The following is a 7,681-nucleotide window of genomic DNA, read 5'->3' on the forward strand; positions in this document are numbered from 1 at the left end:
CCCCTAAATAAGATCTGGTGCAACCAATTCCCTTCAGAAGTCACATAATCAGTTAAATAAAGTCCACCTGTGTGCAATCTACGTGTCACATGTTCTGTCACATGATCTCAGTAAATCTACACCTGTTCTGAAAGGCCCCAGAGTCTGTAACCCCACTAAGCAAGGGGCACCATGAAGACCAAGGAGCTCTCCAAACAGGTCAGGGACAAATTACAGATCAGGGTTGGGTTATAAAAAAAAGTATCTGAAACTTTGAACATCCCACGGAGCACCATTAAATCCATTATTAACAAATGTAGAGAATATGGCACCACAACAAACCTGCCAAGAGAGGGCTGCCCACCAAAACTCCAAGACCAGGCAAGGAGGGCATAAATCAGAGGCAACAAAGAGACCAAAGATAACCCTGAAGGAGCTACAAAGCTCCACAGCGGAGATTGGAGTATCTGTCCGTAGGACCACTTTAAGCCGTACACTCCACAGAGCTGGGCTTTACGGAAGAGTGGCCAGAAAAAAAGCCATTGCTTAAAGAAATAAATAAGAAAACACGTTTGGTGTTCGCCAAAAGGCATGTGGGAGACTCCCCAAACAAATGGAAGAAGGTACTCTGGTCAGATGAGTCCAAAATGGAGCTTTTTGGCCATCAAGGAAAATGTCTGGCGCAAACCCAACACCTCTCATCACCCCGAGAACACCATTCCTGCCGATGAAAAACATCAAGACTGGGAAACTGGTCAGAATTGAAGGAATGATGGATGGCGCTAAAAACAGGGACATTCTTCCAGACATTTGAGACAGGGACGGAGGTTCACCTTCCAACAGGACAATGACCCTAAGCATACTGCTAAAGCAACACGCATGTTGTTTAAGGGGAAACATTTAAATGTCTTGGAAAGGCCTAGTCAAAGCCCAGACCTCAATCCAATTGAGAATCTGTGGTGTGACTTAAAGATTGCTGTACCCCAGCAGAACCCATCCAAATTGAAGGAACTGGACCAGTGGCTAGATGTGCCAAGCTTACAGAGACATACCCCAAGAGACTTGCAGCTGTAATTGTTGCAAAAGGTGGCTCTACAAAGTATTGACTTTGGGGGTGAATAGTTATACAAGATCAAGTTGTTGTTTTTTGTCTTATTTCTTGTTTGTTTCACAATAAAAATGATTTTGCATCTTCAAAGTGGTAGACATGTGTAAATCAAGTGACACAACCCCCCCAAAAAAAAAAAAAATCTATATTCATTCCAGGTTGTAAGGCAACAAAATAGGAAAAATTCCAAGGAGGGTGAATACTTTCGCAAACCCCTGTGTCAAGTTAATCAACTGAATGTTCATGCCCGAAAACAATCAGTAGATAACACTAACCGAAAACAAGTAAATTGTCACATTTATTTTTCAACTATCCAATATAAGCAGGGTAATGTGAAAAACTGTCCCAATATAACATACGAAACAACTTTTGAACAAGAGTATATACAGAGTGAAGCATCATTGAACAATATACATTTAGTGTATTTACTGCAGCCACAAGTACCAAACAAACTTGTATAAAACACAAACAAATATTGTACAAATATTAGAATTCAAAGATGCACATACGATTAAGAATAACTCAACTGAAATGCAGTCAGTGGATCACCACGTTTTCATCAACTCTTCAATGCTAGAGAAACAGCGCCACCTGTGCACGATATTCAGTAAGTCGCTCTTATTTTGTTTGAAAAGGGTTTGTTGTCTCAGAATCACAATTACGTAAAGTTGTATAAAAAACATCTCTCCTTCATTCTACAGTAACCGGATCTATATGAGCCCTTGAGTGCAGTTAAACTTGCACTGTATAACCCAGGCCCTCAGTCAAAATGTTGGTATGTTACATGGTCTGAAACTTAAAACTTTCCCCCGTTTAACTATTGTCATTCATAAGGTTTGGAAGTGAAGCTAATTTGAAATATCAGTCGAACTCTCAGGACACTTTTTATCAAAATACAAATGTATGAAATCTGACAAAAAATGATGGCCAGATGAAGATGGAAAATGACATGTTTGAGTACATGCCCTGTTAAGGGGGCTAATAATCACATTGAGGTACAATTATATTTCATATAATAAATATAATAATTATTAAATAGGTGTAATAACTCTAAAGCCGGCTGTACACTTAACGATTTTGGCCACGATTTAGCTGTCCCAGACAAGTGAGATCTTTTTCCAAACATGTCATTGCACATCTCACACTACAAGAGAATTGCAGATTTTGTGGCAATCAAATCAAACCTGGACGTCTGGGACTGCTCGGTAGCCCTCAAATTGCATCTTTGACCCACTCACATTAAGCGAGCGTCACTGACGGCCGCACGCCCTGAGTAGCAACGACATTGGGGGGGTTTTTTCCCTAATTTTTGTGACGACTTGGTGCTGCCTATCTTGGCCAGGAAGCCCTTGAAAAAGAGATTTTAAATGAGCCCTTCCTGGTTAAATAAAGGTTAAATAAAAAATAAATAAAAATGAGTCTCCGATCTCAAAAACTTGTCTGGGACAGCTAAATCGAAGGCCAAAATCGTTTAGTGTCCATCCGGCTTAAGACGTTGTTTCACTGCTCCGATGCCTGTGGGTCGCTTGGTGGCTCTGCGGTCTCCTGGCAGACCATGACCTGGCATGAGACACTGCTCGGCTTCATCCGCTGACCAGTCTTACCACAGAATGTGCTCTGGAAATCCTGAGGGAGAGGAGAAAGTCACCACGGGAGAATAGCACTCTATGGCAGGGTTTCCCAAACTCTGTCCCGGGGCCCCTCCCGTGCACCCAGGGGTGTTTGGGAAACCCTGTTCTATGGTACCTCAGGACACTACAGCAGCCGCGACACAAAAAAGTGTCTGTTCAGGGCTTGACATTCACTTTCTTTAGACACAAGTAGGCCAGATTTTTGTCCAAAAGCTCAATTAATTTGCCCCCCCAATCAGACACAAATGTTAGCTACACTCTGCCTTATTGGCTTCTTTGCATATTCAAAGCCTGTCTGAAAATACAACACTGCCCCTTTATTAAGGGTGGTTGGCCAACCTTGGAAGCCTATAAAAAAATATTGCGACATAAAAATGACTTTATAAAATTACACACAAAGCTCCTCCCCCTGCACTCAGAACAACAAAAGATGAAAGATCACTTCTTCAACACGCGGTTTAAACTCGCTATATGCTTTTTGTGGTTTGATCCAATAGAATTGCTCATGTGGACACCAAAACACGTTCAGACGTCGTTTTAATGTAACAGAGGATAACATAACCTTTCTAACAATACCCTTTGTATGTCTCACCTCCTCAAACTAAGCAAAGAGCAGACGCCTAAAATAGAGTATGAATGAACATTGATTCCGGAAAATGAATGCTCAGTTTGTTGCGCACAGCGTTAGCAGCATTTTATCCAGACTGTTAGACTAGCTATCTAGTCTGTGTTTTTAGAAATGTGAGAATAAAAAAAAAACAAGTATAAAAAGGAATTGGCAACTCGTTCTCCTTCTGAGAAATAAGGTAGGCCACTTGATTTCAACATCTGAACAAAGTGGACAGGCTAGCGTGCTGTTCAAGCAGTTTGAGGACAGAAGGGTGCATTCATAACAATTCAACAGCTTTACGTTGTTAGCTAGCAAATACTAGATCCAAGTTGGCTAGACTTTCAATATAAAGATTAAGCTGGCAATTCACTAGCACGTGGGCTTATGCTTGAGAGATTGTTCATGAGACCTGTGCTCATTTTCTACAATGCCTGCTACCAGAAGTTGGTCACTATTAGTGACTGTGCATTATGCATGGTTCTGGTTACATTTGTAACAAAAAGGGCATTGTCATAGACTGACTTGAAAACCAGATCAGTGATTATTGCAACAAAAAAAGCAGGGTACATTTTGTTGATAAAGTACATTATTCGTGGTGGGTCTTATATTTCGGAAGGCTTATATTTGGCCTAAGTATAATTTCACAAGCCCTGAATTCATTAGATTATTGCTGACTGTTTGAAATGCAGTGTATTTGAACGTTAATTGTACAACAAAGCTTATTTAAAGATCAAATAAATAAACAGAGATATTGTGAGTCGCCCAAAAGAAATGTATGATTTTTTAGGCCATATCGCCTTGTCTCTACAATGAGGCTGATGTAAGAGATCAGACCGTTTATCTTAAAATGTTGATAGCGTTTTATTTATTCATATTATAAGCTCAACAATGCACACTTGGTTGTAGGCTACGTGGGAATGTTCTAAAAATGCAATTGCGGGAAAACACCATTCTCAAAAGCGTACCGCACGTTGGAGGGATTTCACGTGACAAAGATGAAAATATCAGTTAAAAATTAAGAAAGAGGGGAGCTCTAAAGATGCATCAACTAGCATGGGTTACTGACCATGCATTCGGGAAAGTATTCTGACCCCTTGGCTTTTTCCACATTTTGGCACACACCTGTCTATATAAGTTCCAACGGGTTGACAGTGAATATCAGAGCAAAAACCAAGCCATGACGTCAAAGGAATTGTCCGCAGAGCGCCTAGACAGGATTGAGTAAAGGGTCTGAATACTTATGTAAATGTGATATTTCATTTTATATATATATATATATTATTATTTTATATATATATATATATATATAAAATAATCACTCAGCAAAAAAAGAAACATCCCTTTTTCAGGACCCTGTCTTTCAAAGATAATTTGCAAAAATCCAAATAACTTCACAGATCTTCATTGTAAAGGGTTTAAACACTGTTTCCCATGCAACACCAAAAGAAAGATGCCCAGGGTCCCTGCTCCTCTGCATGAACGTGCCTTAGGCATGCTGCAAGGAGGCCTGAGGACTGCAGATGTGGCCAGGGCAATAAATTGCAACGTCCATACTGTGAGACGCCTAAGACAGTGCTACAGGGAGACAGGACGGACAGCTGATCGTCCTCGCAGTGGCAGACCACGTGTAACAACACGGTACATCCAAACATCACACATGCGGGACAGGTACAGAATGTAACAACTGACCAAGTTACACCAGGAACGCACAATCCCTCCATAAGTGCTCAAACTGTCTGCAATAGGCTGAGAGGGGCTAGACTGAGGCCTTGTAGGCCTGTTGTAAATGCAGGTCCTCACCAGACATCACCGGCAACAACGTCGCCTATGGGCACAAACCCACCGTCTCTGGACCAGACAGAACTGGCAAAAAGTGATCTTCACTGACGAGTCACGGTTTGTCTCACCTGGGGTGATGGTTGGATTTGCGCTTATCGTCGAAGGAATGAGCATTACACCGAGGCCTGTACTCTGGAGCGGGATCGATTTGGAGGTGGAGGGTCCGTCATGGTCTGTGGCGGTGTGTCACAGCATCATCGGACTGAGCTTGTTGTCATTGCAGGCAATCTCAACGATGTGCGTTACAGGGAAGACATCCTCCTCCCTCATGTGGTACACTTTCCTGCAGGCTCATCCTGACATGACCCTCCAGCGTGACAATGCCACCAGCCATGCTGCTCGTTCTGTGTGATTTCCTGCAAGACAGGAATATCAGTGTTCTGCCATGGCCAGCGAAGAGCCCGGATCTCAATCCCATTGAGCACGTCTGGGACCTGTTGGATCGGAGGGTGAGGGCTAGGGCCATTCCCCCCCAGAAATGTCCGGGAACTTGCAGGTGCCTTGGTGGAAGAGTGGGGTAACATCTCACAGCAAGAACAGGCAAATCTGGTGCAGTCCATAAGGATGAAATGCACTGCTATAGCTGGTGGCCACATCAGATGCTGACTGTTACTTTTGATTTTGACCCCCCCTTTGTTCAGGGGCACATTATTCAATTTCTGTTAGTCACATGTCTGTGGAACTTGTTCAGTTTATGTCTCAGTTGTTGAATCTTGTTATGTTCACACAAATATTTACACATGTTAAGTTTGCTGAAAATAAATGCAGTTGACAGTGAGGGGACGTTCCTTTTTTTGTTGTTGCTGAGTTTAGTTATGTTTTGTAGGCAGTGCTTAATTTGAGCCAGAGCCTGTCGGAACAGGATCCCGCACCTCTCAGTTTTGGACTGTTTCGTGCTGGAACCTATTTTCCCAGATCTGGTACATCTCCTGACATGACAAATCATTTTCACTGTTTGCAATGTAAAACTTCTTTGAAAGCGATTAGCGTTTATTCGACTGGCCTCCTCTGTAATTTTCCTGCCTCCTTAATAAACGTAATGTGAAAACGTGCCTGGTATTCTAATTGAATTGTGTTGGCCTGTCACGACTTCTGCCTCTCCTTGTTCGGGCGGTGCTCGGCGTTCGACGTCACCGGTCTTCTAGCCATCATTGATCCATTTTTCATTTTCCATTGGTTTTGTCTTGTCTTCCCACACACCTGTTTTCAATCCCATTCATTACCTGTTGTGTATTTAACCCTCTGTTTCCTCTCATGTCTTTGTCAGAGATTGTTTATTGTCAGTGTTGTCATTTTGTTGTGTTGGTGCGCGACGGGTCCTCGTACCCATGTTTTTTCATGTCTGTATGTTTTAGTGTTATGGAGCATGTTCTGTTGACATTTATTAAAAGACTCCATTTACACTTCATTTTGACTCTCCTGCGCCTGACTTCCCTGCCACCTATACACACGATGCTGACATGGGCTGGCCGGGTTTATGGTTTGTGCAACATTGTAGGCTAGCCTAGAGACTGACCAAACGTGGCCGTTACTGTTGTGAGAGAGAAAAGGGCGCCTGAATCTCCCACATAACTACAGTGAGATTCATTGAAATAATTCTGAATTCTAAACCAGTCGTAGGCCTATAATTTAGACACAAAGTATTAATAGCTTTTTTAAATGATTTTTTTATAGCCTAGCTGTGGGTTGTGTGTAGCCCAAATACATGGTATAGCCTAGTCGGGAACAGGCGGCAAATCTTTCAGTGAACAGAATGCAGCCAAAACAGGCCTTTCGCAATATTCAAATACAATCGTGCGAAAACGCAGGTTGGATAGCAAATCTGCCCTGGCAAGCAAAAAGGCAGTAACTGCTCATGTGGTCGAAAATGAGTTAATGTCATTAATGCTACATTAAATACATGCTTAATCATGTGGACAAATATCCTGATTCTATTGTATTGTGTTTTGGGAAAAAAGGGGGGTCATGTAGCAGTAACTGTATAAAGTTACTGTGAAACCAAGGTAAATAAAAGCCATTTTTCTCAGTTCCACTCAATGAGCAGTTACTGGAAACGTTGTACAATATGTGTGTCTTCACACACTTAGGCATGGATTGAAGACAAGGTCGTTCCGGTTGATCTCAGATTCTCAGTTTGACCGTGTCAAAGTAGCCTGTCAATTGCATCATTTGTGCGGTAATAAAAAAGATTCAGTCATGTAAAATGATGTAGAATTGCATGAAATACGTTGTAAAAAGACCACATTTTTCCCAGGACCCTCGGGTACAAAAACTTTTCCCCCATGTGTGCAACTTCTGCAAGCCCCTCCACTCTACTGCTCTATGCCACTACGCAAAAGCAATGACAATGCATGCAGTGCTTTATTATAAATGTGAATTTTTTTTCAGGCGTTCTGGTACCTCAGAGCCCGCCAGATCTACCTTGGATATGTCTATTTTTAATAAGATTGTGCAAGTAGAGGAACCCAGTTTATTGGGCCATTCACAATGAATTCAATCACTTTCTGACTGCAC

Source organism: Oncorhynchus nerka, linkage group LG7, assembly GCF_034236695.1.
Source record: "Oncorhynchus nerka isolate Pitt River linkage group LG7, Oner_Uvic_2.0, whole genome shotgun sequence".
Classification (NCBI taxonomy): Eukaryota; Metazoa; Chordata; class Actinopteri; order Salmoniformes; family Salmonidae; genus Oncorhynchus; species Oncorhynchus nerka.